At 34.9% G+C, this 18,157-nt stretch overlaps 1 long non-coding RNA gene across 3 annotated transcripts in view; it reads left to right on the top strand.

Moving 5' to 3' along the window:
* Nucleotides 1-18,157, top strand: part of LOC116419857 — a 61,012-nt gene that overhangs the window by 30,530 nt on the left and 12,325 nt on the right. The window lies entirely within an intron of this gene.

Here is an 18,157-nt window from a genome sequence, read left to right on the forward strand (position 1 = left end):
TTCTACTGTTACCTCCTTAATTCAAGGTATCTTTTCCCCTTTTCTCTATCCCTTTCCCTATCCTCTGCTTGCCTTCTTCCATTCCTCTTTCCTTTCTTTTCTTTTTCTTTCTCTCATTCTCACTCTCTAACCCTAAATTCACTCCTTTCTCTCATTCTCACTCTCTGCTTCTTTCTCCATTTCTCTCCCTCTCTCCTCCCTTTTTCTCTCTATTTTTCTTATCTGCCTTTTCTCTCCTCGTCCTTCTTTCTGCATCTTTCTCTAGCCCTTCCTTAATCTTTCTCTCCTCATCTAATAAATAAACTTTATTTTATCCCTAGCTCTGAGCGTGTTTTCTCATTTGTAAAAATGGAAATAATAATACAGTACTTGCTTTATAGGGTTATGAGGAAAGCAGTTTGCAAACTAAAAATTGCTCTCTAAAATACAAGCTATTATTATGAATAATCGATTGGACCCACAACTTATCATACCATTAGATTAAGTCTGGACCTGACCACAGATTTTTTTTTTAATGAACTCCCGAGCCCACTCTCAGACTGGTCACCTCCAAATCCATCTTCATTCATCATCGATCTCTTGAATTTTTTGGCTGTTCATTTCATTACTTGATCTCATGTGGCCTTTCAAAGGAGAAGCAGCCACAGCTCACTTTAGATTTTCCATTGCTTTGGTATAGATTCCTTCAAGGTCTCTCGTGCTGCCCCAGCATCATTAATTCAGAACCCCGGGCCCCAAACCTTACTTGAAGAACTGTATGATTCTCAACTCCATAATATTTTGGAGATGCATGCTTCATTGAAGTGTCATTGATTTTCAACTAAAGTGAAATGCTTTCATTTAATGCTTTCTTAAGAAAAAATTACAGTGAAGGTTGGAAAAGGTTTGGCTTTAGAGAAATCCATTATTAATTTTACATGGAAAAATTGGGATTTATATATTGAAATTTAAATGTGGAGGTCTCTTACAGCTCCAAAATCACCATGTGGTTCTAACATTATTTGTCTAATTCTTTTTTTTTTTTCTTAATGGAAAGATTGTGTTGTCCAAGTTTTTAAGCCTCCCTGCTTGGCTCCATAAACCTTTGTGCTTCTGCAAGAAGACCACTGATTAGTCAGTCAGCAAGACTGATGGAACAGGGACAGAAGTCTGTGATGGTGGGATCACCTGCTGCCTCTTGCTCGCTAGAGGCTTACGAAGCTTAGATGAATGGTGGAAGCTGGGTCTTCCGAACATTTCTATCTCTTCCCTAATCATCAGGACAGACTTGCAGTTGATGTGGACACCAGGGCAACACTTTCATTTTATGATTGGAGGGGTCCTCCTTTGAGTCCATCATGACCTGAATACATCATGACCTTCACTATATAACAGCTAGACCACTTTGGGAGGTTTCTTGAAAAATGATTCTGAGCATCCTCAATATCCTGAAGAGGTTTCGGTCAAATGCAGTCTTTTTAAACTAAGTAATGACGAGTCTATGAAGCATCCTTAGCCCCATCATTGAAACCCTTCATAACTTCAGAAATGCTTAACCATGTGTCTTTGGACTAGCAGCTAGCCACAAGTATATACACTAAGCGATTTCTAAATAATAGAAGTTGTGGGGAGGCCAAGGGAAGAGAAACAATTTTGGGCAAAGTGATGCATTTCATCCATGTGGCCATGGCTAAACACAGCCGAAGTGATTCAATTCAGCCTACCCACCCTCACCCTTTCTCCCCATCTTAAAAAAATGTCCCTTGGGCTGAATCCAGCATAGAAAGTTTTAACCTAAAAGCATTTTTTTTCCTTAGGAAAAGTCACAATCAATTGAAAAAAGAGACTGATAATGGAAATGGGTTTTTCAAGCATAACGCTAACATTTGCTAGTATGCATGCTTTAATAAGCCTTTAGAGTCCTATAACAGAGACACAAGCATTGCTTTGCTTCTTGCAGCTGATTATAATTTTAAAGATGGCAGCTCTGGCTGTTATTGCTTCACCATGTAAAGAAAAGTAAGGTCCTATATGTTTACCTCAGCCTTACATTATCATCTCTGGATCTAAAGAAATTACATTCAGGGCAGAGAGAATCAGAACCATGAGGTCAGTCTCAAAGGGTACAATCCATTTAAGACAAAGGTTCTTAATTTGAGAATCTGTGATTTTTTTAAAATGAAAGATCTTTCAATATAATAGGCTTCTTCTGTGAGTCTATGTATTGTATTTTATGCATTTAAAACCATTATTTTGAGAATGGGGCCATAGAATTTACCAAACTACCATTGTGATTCATGACAGACTCAAAAAAAAAAATAAAATAAAAGAAGTCAAATACTTCCATGAATAATGCTCCTGATCCAGCATCTCCCAGGAAATCAAACTTCCTTCATGAAGCTTTCCTCAATTTTAATCCATATTTAGCTTTCTGAGTCATTTGTTAACTAGCCCCATTTGACATGTAATAACTAGGTAGTACCATAGTACACAGAGAACTGGGTTTGTGGTCAGGAAAATCTGAATTGAAATTTGACCTCAGATTCTTACTAGCTGTGTGGTCTTGGGCAAATCACTTTTCCTCTATTTGTCTCAATTTCCTCATCTGGAGTATGAGAATAGTAACAATAACACTTGTCTTCCAGGCTCATTTTAAATATCAAGTAAGATAACGTTTGTAAAGCACAATGTGTGGCACATAGCACTATATAGCATTGTTATTACCATTAATTGTGTTCCAGTCTATACCCATTTTCCATATAGATGCCTTATCTCTCCAACAACATTATAAGCCCTCTGAGGGCAGGATTCTGCCTTAGTTTTCCCCATGGCATATAGTATAATGCCCTTCCCAGAGCATGTGTTTAGTTCACACTTATTTAATTAATTTGCAAAGGACTTAACTGGAACAAATACAAGTTATTATTTTTTAAAACTTTTGCTAAAAGAGATGTGAAAGGACCCCGTTTCAGGGTAATGACAATGGTATTTAAACAGATTCACCAGTTTGTCCATCCAAATGAGAGTCGTCTCTCCAAGTAGTACCCACAGAAAACTACCCTTATTCCAATCATGCTGACATTTCTAGAAACACTGGTAGAATTAGCTTTTGTTTGTCAATTGCCTTCAGAATCTGGAACATTTGAAATTTCCAATTAAATTCAATAAACATTTTTTTTAAAGTTCCTAAGTATGATACCGGCTGGGGATATAAAAACCAAAAGTCCATGTCATTGTGAAATTTATGGTCTATAGGGTATTAAGATATATCTATCCAGATAAATGTTAATAATGAACAAAGAAGAGAGTGAGACAAAAGTGCTCCAGGAAAATGTGAGGAAGAAGAGAAGACAGAGAGAACAATCAAAGCAATTTTTTTTATTGTACTTATTCTCCTTCCATGTTACATGGTGTTCAGATGTAAATACTCCTCTGACAGAGTGATAACCTATTGTCCTTTGATGTTTAATGTTTTTCTTAGCATAGATACTGGAATGGTTTACCATTTCCTTCTCCAGGTCATTTTATAAATGGGGAAACTGAGGCAAGAAAGGATAATACCCAGGGTTACATGCCAATAAATGTAATTCCAGTTGAGCAAATCTCCATCTTTTGAGGTTAGGTCACATTAGTCAATGCTAGTGACTAATATCATCTTCAAGGTGATCAAAAATAAAGTGAAATGAATGCAATAAGTTGGTTTGTTTCTAAATTTTTCTCATAAAACTAATTCTCAAAGAGGAATTTCAGAATATTTTGAGTGCTTCAAACCTAGAGGCATGGGTATCGATTTTGGAGGACACCTCTCTCATTTGGATATGTAGCTTTTCCAATTTTTATTAAAAGAAATCCAGTTTGGCAGAGAGGAAGAAGAGATGGTCTCAGAGTTAGAAAGACCAGAATTTGAGTCCATCCTTTGAAACACAGGGACTGTGTGATCCGGGACCTAATCATTATTGGGTTCTAGGCAAGTCTGTAAGACTAAATTGCATACAAGATGACAACCTGCTTTGGAGGAGAGATTTCCCTTATCTGGAAGCTAAATACATCAATATTTAGGTTGTGAAATTACAGGCTTATCTCCATCCTATATTTATTGAAATAATGAAACTTATTCTATCATGGTAATAGATCACCTTATTTTCCCTTGTTGCTTAATAAATGTTTACTGACTGATTGATTATTGAAAAGTTTAAGCCTGAATGCTTGTCTGAAGCTAAGGATGGACTCCTTTAATGTGAGTTATAATATGAATATTATCGCCCTTATTTAAAGTTCAATAAGCTTTGCCTGTACCTCTAGGAAGTGGTTTATGTTATTCCTGATCATCCATTCTAGATCGACAAAATTTCTAATTCATTCACTCTTTCTTGACACTTTAAATTTGGCAGATAATTCTTAATAAGCTTTAATTTTGAAAATGAACATTTGTCATCTGGGATCATCATTTAGATACTTTAAAAACATAAAACTCACTGTGCAAACATTTGGGAAATTTGACAATATACTGCATACATTATATCAATTCAATGACATCATCAGGTTTGGAGAGGTCTGGTTGTTCCTAGAGATCATATTTAAATGAAGATTTCTTTAAGAAGGGGGATGGGACACAAGAAATTTCATCAATAAATTATTTAACATTATTGTTTCAGACTTGTTGCTAAGTTAAGTTACAAATGTGTGTTTCAGCTAGATGAAGCAGTGGAGAGAGAACTGGACTTGGAATTGAGAAGTCTTGTCTTCCTGAGTTCACATCTATCCTCATACATTTATTTGCATGTAACCCTGGGTATTATAAAAAAAAAATTAATCCTACTATCTGTGGTAGGGGCAGCAAGGTGAGAGAGGGGTATGGCTCCAGGGCTAGAGTCTGAAAGACTTCAAATTTTGTCTGAGTCACTTATTCTATTTGTCTCAGTTTACTCATCTGTAAAATGAGCCGAAGAAGGAAATGGCAAACCACTTCAGTATCTTTGTCAAGAAAACTCTAAATGGAGTCAAAGTCAAATGTGATTGAAACAACATAGCAACAATATAAAATTTACATGCATAGACACTGGAAACTCATGTCAACACTATGACAAATTGGAGAGAGGGATGGTCATCTTGGAGGGTGGCAGGGATCCAGGAAACAGAGATACCCATTTAGGGAAAGCAAATAATCTAGGAAGGTTCCCATGATACGTCCTCTCTTTGGGAGATAAAGGATCATGGCAATATGGCAGAATGATATTTCTGGAGAGCCTACCAGGAAGGTGGCCCTCTCTGTTCACCCAAATGTCACTTCCTCATCATTTCTCATCTAAATACTTCCAACTATCTCCTAAGCTGTTCTTGCTGTCTCTGCTTCCTTCTTACTTTGATCCATCCTCTACTCACTTTCAAGCCATGTAAACCCCATGCCCCTTGGTCAGTGGACTCCATTGTCTCCCTGTTATCTACAACATCATATGAAAACTTTCTTTGTCACATTTAAAAGTCTTGGTAACCCATCATCTGGGTACCTTCCCATGTTCTTCCTAATGTTCTTTTCTATTTTCTCTTTCCTTTCCTGTGTGTTACAATTCAGCTATGCTGATCTATTTACTATCCCTTGCACATGATACTCTTTGCCTTTGTTCTGACTCGGTCTCCTGCATGAATGCTCTGCTCCATCACTACCAATCACAGCTTTGTTTCTCTTCATCTTTCTAAGACTCAGTTCAAATCTTACCTTCTACAGGTCTGCCTTGAGTCAAATATAAAGGAATATAGATATCCATAATATGTAATATAGGTTTACCTACTTAATATTTAATAACCACAATACTCTACTATAATTAATTAATAGAGAACAATCTTGGAATTTTTGAGCTGGATGGAAGCTTAGAGATTACCCATTCTATTTCTTCCCTCCATATGGATTACGGGCCCCTAGAGGATGATAGAATTATTGCAACTAATTCATTTTATCAAATGAGTATAATTCAATTCAATAATTTGGCAAACATTATTGGCAAACATTGCCAGACACTGTAGTAGGTGTTGGGGCTATAAAGGCAGCATCCTCAAGGAGTTGACATTTTACTTTAATTTATTTAGTAAAATAAGTCTATATATATTCTGTAGCCTGAAAACATGTCTTCTTCACATATATATTCCTAGTTTTTAGATGCAGACACTATTATAATTCATAAAATGTGAATTTACTTGAGTGTTACTGAAGCCATAATGCTTTTTGTCATTAGATATTTTACTCAATTAGTGGATGCTAGTAAAATGTTGACCATATAGAAGTCTATGAATTTTTTTATGTCAAAAGAGATGTTCATCCATTAAAAGTTTTAGAGTCACTGATCTAATCCAATCTTCATTCTATAGATAAAGTCACAAACTCAGGAAATTTAAGAATCTAAGTAAAATCACCCAGCTATTTAGTGGCAGGAAAAGGATTACCTTTCAAGTCAGGTTTACTGTTCTTTGATGCTATCATGTAGCCTTAAGAATAAATCATAAAACCGTCAGTTTTCAATCAATAAATATAGTTATCGGCCACCCACTATGGGGTTCAACTGGAAGCAAGGGGACAGGTAACAAGGAGAAGGGAGGAAGGCAAAAGTAAAGGAGCCATCTTATGTCTTCAAGGAGCTTACAATGTGGTTGGAAGAATTAAAATATTTCATCTTTATATAGATGACAGAATGGCAATTTAGTCTTAGGTCTTGTGGGTAGGTAATGATTTCCATTTCTTCTTCTGGCTCTAGTAAGCTTTCATTGCAGTTAAATGTATATTACTAACCTGCATTCTGCCATGCTCTGGTTCTGCGATGGCCCTGTAATGACATGTTGGACAAGTGAATGGTACAGAGGATCTGCAAATGGTACATTAGAAAGGAGCAGGGCCACTTTCCATGTAAAGACAATAAATCTTAGTTGATTAATTGGCCATTTCTCCAAGGTTCAAAGGTTCCTTCTAATATGAATGCTAAAGCTAGAAGACAAGGAAGAAAATTGTTTCTCTCCCCAGAGAGTGACTTGATGCCAGAAGATGAAGTCAGCCTCCCTGATGATCTATCTATGGAAATATATTGCTGCCAATTGTTTTTCTTTTGGGTCTACATGACTCATTTCCTGGAGTGATGTCACAGGGTGTGGCCTATGGCTAGCCACCGAGAGTGAAATAGGAAGTGGGCACTTCGGATCAATGTCTCTCCTCAGCCATATTTATGATCCGATTGCTACACATTGGATGACTGCATTTCCATACAGTATCTAACACCAAAATGTCATTCGTGGGTGCTGTCAACATTCAAGAAATGTGATTAAAAAAAAAAAAAAGAAAACAATCCCTGGACTCCAAGAGGCTGAATTAAAAGCTCTAGCCTTTGTAGTTACCTCATACTATACAGAGATGATGCATAATATCAGTTATATCCATTTTTACTGAACTGAGCCTCAAGTAACTATTATGTTAAGTGCTTTCCATAAACAGTATTCATGCAAATCTATTTTTTTTTTTTTTTTTTTTTTTTTTTTTTTTGCTGTTCATTAAGGCACTTTAATACAATAGAGTAGAATTCCACCTTGCAACCACATCCTGGCCTGCTTTCTCTTCTATATGGGAAGGTTGCTTTTTACCTGAAAGCTTAACAGGATGTTTAAAGCCTTGAGAGAATGATTAAAAATACCCACGTTAGGTTTTTTTTTTCCCCCCTGGCTGCACAAACCCCATGCTTTATCTGTCATTCAACTTTTATAAATGCCAAACAAAAGGTCTCAGGCAAAGTGGAAATCTTGTCACATGGTCTCACTCTCCACCCCAACTTCCTCCCAAGTACTTAGGCCATTGTCAATGTCTTTTTCTTTCACTGGCCTGCATAGAGAGAATTGTTCTTTTATTGGAAGCTTAATTTCAGGGAGAGTGAAACTCAGATGAGCCTTCCCAAAGTCTGCTCCCTTCTGCAGTGGTTCTGTTTAAGTTCAACAGAGACAGAACAGACTGAACTCTGGGAACTGAAGCATGGTGTCTGGTGGGGCAAGAGAACCTCCGCTTTCTGCTGCTTTCTGCTCCTTTCTGCTTCTGACGATAAAGTGTAATTAATGTATATGCACTGCATGCAGAAGGGACTCTAAAACAATCTGCTTCCTCTGTGCCCCCTCCTCTCCAGCCCCAAACCAATGCCCTGAAAATTTGCTTCTCGTGGCTTTCCAACTTTTCTTGATGGTCCAGCTATTTTTAGTCACTCAGGTTCCAAGTTCCCAAGTCATTGGCTAAGTTCTTCAGATTCTTTCTCTGTAAGAGTTCTCCCTCCCCATCCTTTGTCCAGCCAACAGCCATCATCCTATTACAAATGGTCATGACTTCCAATCTATACTATTTTAATAGCCATCTAAGTGGGCTCATCTCCAGTTTCTTCTGCATCACTTCTTCATGGTAGATTACCACCAAAATAACATTCTCAATGGACAAAGCTATAGAATGAAATCTCAGTTCCTTCACACTCTTTCTTTAACTTACCCTTCAGACATGTAATATGCTTGTGCTCGTCATGGGTCCTATTGGACTCTTCACCAATCCCAGAACATATTTCCTTCTATGCCCCTTCCATGTCTTTGTTTATAACATTCTCTATGCCAAGAATGATCTCCCCTTATTTTTGCCAGTTGATATGATACCACTCATCCTTCCAAGCACACTTTGTATGCTTTCTTCTCCATTCAGAGTAGGCTGATACCCTCCTCCTCCATAAGTCTTCCTTCCTTACTCTGAAATATTATACATGTTTGTTTTTTCTTATTTTTTTTAATACACATTATTTTATGAATCATGTTGGGAGAGAAAAATCTGAGAAAAAGGAAAAAAAAAAACATGGGAAAGAAAAAAACACAGAAAAAAAAAAGTGAACATTAGCTTGTGTTGATTTACATTCAGTATCCATAGTTCTTTTTCTGGATGAAGATGGCATTTTCTATCTAAAGTCTACCAGGATTGCTTTGGATCACTGAAGCACTGAGGGATCCAAGCCTTTCATATTTGTTCATCGCATATTTTTGCTATTATTTTGTACAATGCATTCCTGGTTCTGCTTGTTTTGTTCAGTTCATGTAAATCTTCCCAGGCCTTTCTAGAATCAACATGTTTATCATTTGGTTTTTTTGGGGTTTTTTTTTATAGAACAATAATACACCATCACCGTCATTTACTACAACTTGTTCAGCCATTCCCTAACTGATGGGAATCAACTCATTTTCCAATTCTTTGCTACCATAAAGAGTTGCTACAAATATTTTTGCACATGTGGGTCATTTTCCCTCCTTTACAATTGACTTGGGATACAGACCCAATAGTGGCATGATTTTATATATAGTTTTATACCTATTTGGGTGTAGTTCCAAATTACTCTCCAGAATTGTTGGATCATTTCACAACTCCACCAACAAGGCATTGGTTTTCCCATGACTCCTCCAACATTTCTCATTATATTTTCCTGTCACCTTATCCAAGCTGAGAGATATGAGATGGTACCTCAGAGTGGTTTTAATTTGTGTTTCTCTAATCAATAGTGATTCCAAGCATTTTTTTCATATGACTACAGATGGCTTTAATTTTCATCTAAAAATTGCTGTTCAAATCATTTGACTATTTATCAATTGGGGAATGACTTGTACACGGCAACAACAAGATTATAAGAGGATCAATTCTGGTGGATGTGGCTCCTTTCATCAGTGAGGTGATTCAGCTCAGTTCTAATGGTCTTGTGATGGAGAGAGCTATCTGCACCCAGAGAGAGAACTATGGGAACTAAGTGTGGATCACAATATAGCATTTTCACTTTTTTGTTATTGCTATTTGCTTACATTTTGTTTCTGTTCTCATTTTTTTTTTTCCTTTTTGATCTTATTTTTCTTGGGTAGCATGATAATTGTGGAAATATGTGTAGAAGAACTGCACATGTTTAATATATATTTGCCATCTAGGGGAGCTGGTAGGGGGAAGAAAGGGAGAAAAAAAATAGGAACAAAAGATTTTGCAAGGATGAATGTTGAAAATTATTTATGCATGTGTTTTAAAAATGAAAAGCTTTAAAAGATAAAGGAAAAAGAGAAAGTTGTCTATTTTGTTTTTCATATTGTTTTCGTTGGTCATAAATTCCTTTTTTCTTCAAAGATCTGATAGGTAAATTATCCCTTGTTTTCCTAATTTGTTTATGCCCAAATCATATACCTATTTTGACCTTATTTTAATATGGGCTGTGAGATGGAGGTTTGTGACAAGTTTCTGAAATATTATTTTCCAGTTTTCCCAGCAATTTTTGTCAAATAGTGAATTCTTATCCCAGAAGCTGGAGTTTGGGGTTTTAATCAATTACTACATTATTACTCATTGATTATCATGATATATATATATATATATATATATAAAATCTATTGCACTGATCCACCACTCTATTTCTTAGCCAGTACCAAATGGTTTTGATGGCTACTGTTTTATAATATAATTTTAGGTCTGGTAATGATACCCTTTGTATTTCTTTTCATTAATTCCCATAATATCCTTGATTTTTTTGTTCTTCCAGATGAATTTTGTTATTATGTTTTTCTAGTTCTATAAAATAAATTTTTGGCAGTTTGGTATGACTCTGAATATGTAGACTCATTAGGCAGAATTGTCATTTATATTATATTAGTTCAGCCGACCCTTGAGCAATTTTCCAGTTTCTTAGATCTGACTTTATTTGTGTGAGAAGTGTTTTGTAATTGTGTTCATGTAGTTCCTGGGTTTGTCTTGGTAGCTAGACACCCAAATATTTTGTCCCCAGTTATTTTAAATATAATTTCTCTTTCTATCTCTTGCTGCTGTACTTTGTCAGTTATACATAGAAATCTTGATGATTTGTGTGGGTGTATGTTATATTCTGCAACTTTGCTAAAACTGTTCATTGTCTTCAGTAGGTTTTTGGATGATTTTCTAGGATCTCCCATAATGTCATCTGCAAAGAGTGAAAGTTTTATTTCCTCATTGCCTATTCTAATTCTTTTAATTTCTTTTTCTTTTCTTATTGTTAAAGCCAACATTTCTAGTACAATGTTAAATATTAGTGGTAATAATGGGCATCCTTGTTTCAGCCCTGATCTTTTAGGAAATGCATCTAGCTTCTCTCCATTACAAATAATGCTTGCTGGTGGTTTTAGCTAAATATATTGATTAGTTTTAGGAAAGCTCCCTTTATCTATATGCTCTGTAGTGTTTTCAATAGGAATGGGTGTATATTTTGTCAAAACCCTTTTCTGTACCTTTTGAGATTATCATATGATTTCTGTTGGTTTTATTATTGCTATGGTCAATTATGGTAATGGTTTTCCTGGTATTGAAATAGCCCTGCTTTCCTGGTATAAATCCTACTTGATCATAGTATATTATTCTGCTGATAAATTGCTATAATATCTTTGCTAATATTTTATTTAAAATTATTGCATCAATATTCATTCGGGAGATTGGCCTGTAATTTTCTTTCTCTGTTTTGTTTCTTCCTGGTTTAGATATCAGTACCATATTTGTGTCATCAAAGGAATTTGGCAGTACTCCTTCTTTACTTATTTTTTTTCCAAATAATTTATATCGTATTGGAATTAATTCTTCTACACATGTTTGGTAGAAATCACTTGTAAATCCATCTGTCCCTGGAAATGTTTTCCTATGAGTTCATTAATGCCTTGTTAAACTTCTTTCCTAAAATGTTTCTAAAAAAAATAAGTAATTTATTTTCTCTTCTGTTAATCTGGGCAATTTATATTTTTTGTAAATATTCATCTATTTCAGTTGGATTGTGAGATTTGCTGCCATACAGTTGGGCAGAATAGCTCCTAATTAATGCTTTAATTTCTTTGTCATTGGTGATAAGTTCACCCTTATCATTTTTGATGCTGGTGATGTGGTTTTTTTCTTCATTTTTCTAATCAAATTAACCAAAGGTTTTTCTATTTTGTCATTTTATTCACAAAACCAATTTTAAGTTTTATTAATTTGTCAGATAATTCTCTTAGTTTCAATTTTATTAGTCTCTCCTGTGAATTTCAGAATTTCTCATTTGATATTCAATTAAGGGTTTTTAATTTGTCCGTTTTCTAGATTTTTTAGTTGCATACCCAAGTCATTGGTCTATTTTATCAATGTAGCTCTTTAGAGATATAAAATTTCCCTTAAGGACTGCTTTCACTACATCCCATAGGTTTTGATATGCATCTAATCATTGTCATTCTCTTTGATGAAATTATGGATAGTTTCTGTGGTTTGTTGTTTGATCCACTCATTCTTTATAATTAGATTATTTAATTTCCAATTGGTTTTTTTAGCTTATTTTTCCTTGGCCCTTTTATTGAATATAATTTTAATTGCATTGTGGTCTAAAAAGGAAGCATTTACTATTTCTGCCTTTCTTCATTTGATTGTGAGGTTTCTATTCCCTAATACATGGTCAGTTTTTGTACAGGTGCCATGAATTACTGAGAAAAGGGTGAATTACTTTCTGTCTCTATTCAATTTTCTCTAGATGTCGATCATATTTGAGTTTTCTAGGATCCTATTAATTTCCCTGCTTATTTTCTTATTTATTTTGTGGTTACTTTTATCTCATTCTGAGAGGAAAATGTTGAGGGCCCCCATCTAATATACTTTTGTAGTCTGTTTTCTCCTGTAACTATCTTAAAATCTTCACCAGGAATTTGTATGCTCTTATCTCTTGGTGCATATACATGTAATATCATTACTGCTTCTTTTTTAAGGTACTTTTTAACAAAATGTTTTTTTTTTTCCTTCCTTATCTCTTTTAATTAAATCTATTTTTACTTTTGCTTTATCTGAGATCAGAATTGCTACTCTTGTTTCTGGGTTTTTTGGGGGGTTTTTTGTTTTGTTTTTTGGGGGGTTTTGGTTTCTTTGTTTTTTACTTCAACTGAAGCATAATAAATTCTGTTCTAGGCTTTTACCTTTATTCTGGGTCAAATGTGTTTCTTGTGAATGACATATTGTGGGATTCTGTTTCTTAATCCATTCTGATATTCACTTCTGTTTTTTAGGAGTGTTCATCTAATTCACATTCATAGTTAATATTACCAGCTCTGTATTTCCCTCTATCTGTATTTTCTCCCCTGTATATATGTTTTTCTCTCTTTCCAGCTTGTCCCTCTTTAGCAGTGTTTCATTTTTTAACCTATCCCACCCATTATCTTATCTTTTATCACCCCCTTATTTTTACCATTTTTCCTAGTATTTCTACCCTCCCTTTTATCCGGTCCCTCCCTTTTCTTACCTTTATCTTCCTATTTCTTTATAGGATTAGATAAATTTCTACTAGCAACTGAATCATTGTCTATTTGAATCATTCTCTCTTTGAGCCAAAATTGATGAGATTTATGCTCACCCCCCTTCTTTTGTAATAGATCTTTTGTGCCAATTCATGTGATCTAATTTTTCTCATTATACCTCCCCTTTTCTCTTCTCCCAATACAGTTTTTTTTCCCACTCCTTAATGTCTTTTGCTTTGCTTTCATCACATCAAAGTCCATTCTAAACCATACCATCCATCTATGTGATGCCCCCCTCTACCCACCCCAATAACAGATACAGTTCTCCAGAATTACAGCTGTCATTTTCACATCTAAGGAGGTAAATAGTTTAACCTTTAAATTATAATTTAAAGGTTAAACTATTTACCTCCTTTATATATATATATATAATTTCCCTCTGTTTACCTTTCTCTGATTTTATTTATTGCTTCTCTTGAGTCCTAATTTTCTGTTAAGTTTTTTTTTTTTAGAAATTATTGAAGTTCCATCACCTCCCCTGAAAGATGATGCTGAGTCTCACTGGGTAGTTAATACTTGATTGTAACCTCAGGCTCTTTGCCTTTTGTCCTTCTATCCTTTGTTGTAGAAGCTGCCAGATTTTGGGTAATCCTGAATGCTGTTCCTCCATAATTGAATTGTTTTTGCAGCATTTTTTCCTTGAGATTGTAGTTCTAGAGATTTACAACAATGTTCCTTGAGATTGTCCTCATGGAATTTCTTTCTGAAGGTGATTCATGGATTCTTTTAATGACTCTGTTTGTAGAATATCAGGGCAGTTTTCCTTGAAAATCTGTCAAAGAATCCTATCCAGATTCTTTTTTTGGTCATGTACTTCAGGTAGACTAATAATTTTTAAATTGTCTCTTCTGATTTATTTTTCAAGTTGGCTATTTTTCCAATGAAGTAGTTTGCATTTTCTTCCATTTTTCATTCTTTTTAGTTCATTTAATTGATCTTGATGTCTCATAGAGTCATTAGCTTCTATTTGCCCTGCTCTGATTTTTAATGTATGATTTTCTTCAGTTAGCTTTTTTAATCTCTCTTTTTTTAAATTTGGTTAATTCTATTTTTGAAGGTACTGTTTTCTTCAGTGGATTTTTTTTTTTTTTTTTTTGCATTTGGCCAATTGTATTTTTTTTAAGGGATTGCCTTCCTTTTCCAAGCTATTGACTCTTTTTTTGTGTACTCATTTCTTTTCTCATTTTTTTTTTTCTTCTACCTCTCATATTTGCCTTTTAAAGTCTTTTATGAGCATGTCCAAGAAGCCTCTTTGGGCTTGAGATCAATTCATATTATTCTTTGAGATTTCCTCCGAGGATATTTTGTTCTCATCTGAGTTGGTGTTTTGGTCTTCCCTATTACTGTAGTAGCTTTCTATGGACAAGGTTGTTCCTGTTTCTTGCTCATTTTATTTCCTTTGATATTTCTTCTCCTCCTCCTCCTCCTCCTCCTCCTCCTCCTCCTCCTCCTCTTCCTCCTTCTCTTCCTCCTCCTCCTCCTCCTTTTTCTTCTTCTTTTACTTTGATAGTTGAACTCTGTTTCTGGGGCAAAGAGGGGGCTTTCCCAATCTTTTTTTTTTTTTGATTAAGAAAAATAAAAAATTTAAAGTATGCTTTCAATATGCATTCAGAGTCTATCAGTTCTTTCTCTGAAGGTAGATAGCATTTTTCATCATGTTTTCCTAAAAATTCCTTTTTTTTTTTAGTTTATTTTTGATACACATTGTTTTATGAATTATAAATTATTTTGGGAGACAAAAATCAAATCAAAAGAAAAAAAATCATGGGAGAGATAAAAAGTACAGAGAAAAGAAGTGAACATAGTCTTTGTTGATTTACATTCAAGGTCCTTAGTTCTTTTTCTGGTTACAGATGACATTTTCTGTCCAAAGTCTATTGGGATTGCTTTAGATCACTCAGCTACTGAGAAGAAGCTAACCTTTCATAATTGATCATTGCACAGTCTTGTACAATGTATTACTGGTTCTGCTTGTTTTGCTCAGCATCAGTTTATGTAAATCTTTCCAGGCCTTCCTATAATCTGCTTGTTCATATTTTTTTTTATAGCACAATCATATACTATTAACATTATATATTTGTTCAGTCATTCCCCAATTGATGGACATGTACTTATTTTTCAATTCTTTTCTACCAAAAAAAGAGCTGCTACCAACATTGTATATAACAAATACAGCCTTTGTAACAAATAAGCATAGCCAAGTAAAACAAATATTTACATCAACCATATCTAAAAATATATGTCTCATTCTATATCTTTAGTCCATCTGGTCTCTCATAGATGAATAGCATCTTTCATCTTCAATCCTCTGGAATCATACTTGGTCATTTCATTGATTTTTAAGTCTTTGAAATTTCTTTGCCTTTATAATGCTATTTTGATTATTTAAATTGTCTTCCTGGCTCTGTTCACTTCACTCAGTATCATTTTATACACATTTTTCCAGGCTTGTATGAAACCCTGTTTTCCATCATGCTATTACATTCATATACCATAATGTGTTCAGCAATTCTTCAATCAAAAGGCAAGCCCCAATTCTTTGTCATTACAAAAAAAAAAAAAAAAAAAAAAAAAAAAAAGATTGTTGTAGTTCAAGAACAGCTAATTGGTCCAGTGGAGAGAAGATCAAGCCTGAGGATTCATCTCCCTGAGTTCAAATCTGGTCTCAGACACTTCCTAGTTGTATAACCCTGGACAAGTCACTTAACACTGTTTACCTCAGTTGCCTCTCTAAAATTAGCTGGAGAAGGAAATGGCAAACAATAGCTTTGTCCAGAAAAACCCAAATGGGGTCAAAAAGAGTCATAAAAGACTAAAATTCAATATATTTTTTTTTTACATATGACTTCTTATTGCTCTTGTTGTAACTCAGTCCTAAATGAAAGACCAACTCTTGGTCTCATTATTGTCCATTAACAACGTTGCATTCTTCAAGATCAATGTCATTGTAGAATATGGACTAGCAGGTTCTTCTTAATGAAAACCCTTCAGTTGTGATCTAAGCAATGGATTTTATTCTCTGAGGATATACTTAGCTGAGAATTAAAACAAACAAACAAACAAACAAAAATTCTTTTGTAACAAACTAGCCACTAATTGTTGAAGTTTTGGTTATGGTAATAAAATAAGAAATACAAAATGACCCATAATCCTGTGCAGCTGCCTCTGACTTCTATAGTGACAATGGCACTGTAACAGGAAGAAAGGGAAGAAGAAGCTTCCAAGGATCACGGTTTTTACACAGATTAAAAATGTTAACTCAATTGTTGGCAACTCTCAATGTGAGAACCTTCTCTAATGATCAAGTCAATAGATTACTAGAGTTATGAAATCATATCAATATAGATCTTTTCAAGAAACTGAAACCAAGCATATTAGTAAGTTGCAGCTAGATGGAAGTACAATGCCCAGGTTCTAAAAAAGGCCAAAACAAGGAGTCAATAAATTTGGTGTCATCACACCTCGAAAGCAAGTCAGCAATGTAATGTCTCCTGCCAGTTGGCAGTCTTTCCTCATACTAAGCAGAAAAAAAAAAAAAGAAAAAAAAAACACCCCAAAAATAATCTATGGTCTTATTACCTAATCACCTGACCAAAAGGCTTACTTTCCAGCTCTGTGAAATCTTTATGAGATTTATTCTTGTATCAAGGGTATGAAGATATAAGAAAGACACAAGCAGGCTTTTGCAAATGATATTCTATAGCAGATCACATTTTTATAGCTACATAATTGACTGAAGGGTACAGAGAATACAAAATCTTCCCATGAACATTTGTTGATTATAAAACAGCACTTGATTCAGGAGAAGAAAATGTTAGCTTAAAGTCCCCAACAAGTTATTTCCCATATATATATGGTCCCATATAAGATCGTGAAAAATTACTTTATAGACAATGAAAGTGATAATTTGGTTACTGATTATCATCACCTAATTATCCAAAGATAATTAGGGACATTTTCCCACTGTCATGAGGGACATCCCACATTGAGTTAAAGTGGTATAGGAATACCTTAGAGATGGCAAAGTTTTAACACTGATATTCCTGATTACAGATGGCATTATGCCGATTACCTCAATGTCTAGAACATTGCAGAGTTCCTAAATAATAACTCGATAGCGTTTAAATGAACTGTTTACGGAGGGAAAGAAAAAAAAAGTAGAGAAAGACTGCATAATGTCCAGTGTATGATATGCAGCCGGATGGACAGTTTGGAGAACTAGCCCATCATTGTATATAACTTGTGTAGGCACTTCGGGTGGACATGTAATTGGCTACAGAATTGAAAAAGGAGAGGAGAGTAGGTTGGGTTGTCTCAGAAAAATTGCATGGCATTTTTAATTCCCCCAAAATTCTTACTGACTGGAGCAAAATCCCATCTTTTTAAAACCAATATTCTCTTAGTAATGCTTTATGTCTGCAAATCATAGGATACCATATATTCTAAGGAATTAAAATGGTGAGTCATCCCAAGGGCAACGGAGAGAAACATGGTGGAGTTAAATAGGCTGCAGCTCGCTACAAAAGGCAAATTGCATGCCAAAAGTGTTGTAAAAGATTGCTTTGTAGAGACATGGCAAGGTTTGTCTCTGGCCAAAATACAGTACCTTAGCTATAGAAGGCTGACAGGCATTCAGTGACAAGTATTCAGAATAAAGACCAGACTGTTGAGTAATTGAGTAGGGAATAATTATCTTGCCTTTTTAGCATATCTTTTATTCTAGATCAGATTCCTTTGGCTGCTAAACTGGAAAAGATCGAGGGACTTTCTATTCAGAAGTTAGATTGCTATCTGTAGCAGAGAGCTTTGATCTCTAAACAAAAAGAAAACA

The sequence above is a fragment of the Sarcophilus harrisii genome, chromosome 6, assembly GCF_902635505.1.
Source record: "Sarcophilus harrisii chromosome 6, mSarHar1.11, whole genome shotgun sequence".
NCBI classification, from domain to species: Eukaryota; Metazoa; Chordata; class Mammalia; order Dasyuromorphia; family Dasyuridae; genus Sarcophilus; species Sarcophilus harrisii.